This window comes from Egretta garzetta, unplaced genomic scaffold, assembly GCF_000687185.1.
Source record: "Egretta garzetta isolate BGI_Z169 unplaced genomic scaffold, ASM68718v1 scaffold923, whole genome shotgun sequence".
Lineage (NCBI taxonomy): Eukaryota > Metazoa > Chordata > Aves > Pelecaniformes > Ardeidae > Egretta > Egretta garzetta.
The window spans coordinates 70102-70566 of record NW_009259193.1 but is presented as its reverse complement, the minus strand read 5'-3'; positions in this window follow the sequence as shown (position 1 = coordinate 70566).

Here is a 465-nt window from a genome sequence, read left to right as displayed (position 1 = left end):
CAGCTGGGAGAAGGAGCAACTCCATGAAAGCAGCAGGAGAAAATTAAACGGAGGAAATTCCCCACCCCAAACGTGGGCAGGCTGGGTTTGGAAAGTGCCTCCTCTCCAAAAATTCCATCGTCGTGGTGCTGCAGCGTTTCCAGAGCAGAACATGGGCACCCTTGCGATCCAAAAGGGCTGTTTGCACACTAAAAAGCCGGCTGCAGGGAGGAGGGCAGCTTGCTAAAACCCACTGTGCCCCCTCGCCATCCAGGGGGAGAAGGGAAACAGAATCTCCCAGCTCGCGTGGAGCCAAGCAATCCGCGTCAACCCCAGGCGCTTTCCGGGTCTGCGAGCAGGGGGAAAACCAAAACAAAACCCACATTTGTGGCAGACTGGAGGGGCTTTGTGTGCCGCCGGGGTCAGCAGGCTCTTAAGTGGAAATGCAGCCGTCCCTGCCGCAGCCACCACCGCTGCCGTCCCCAG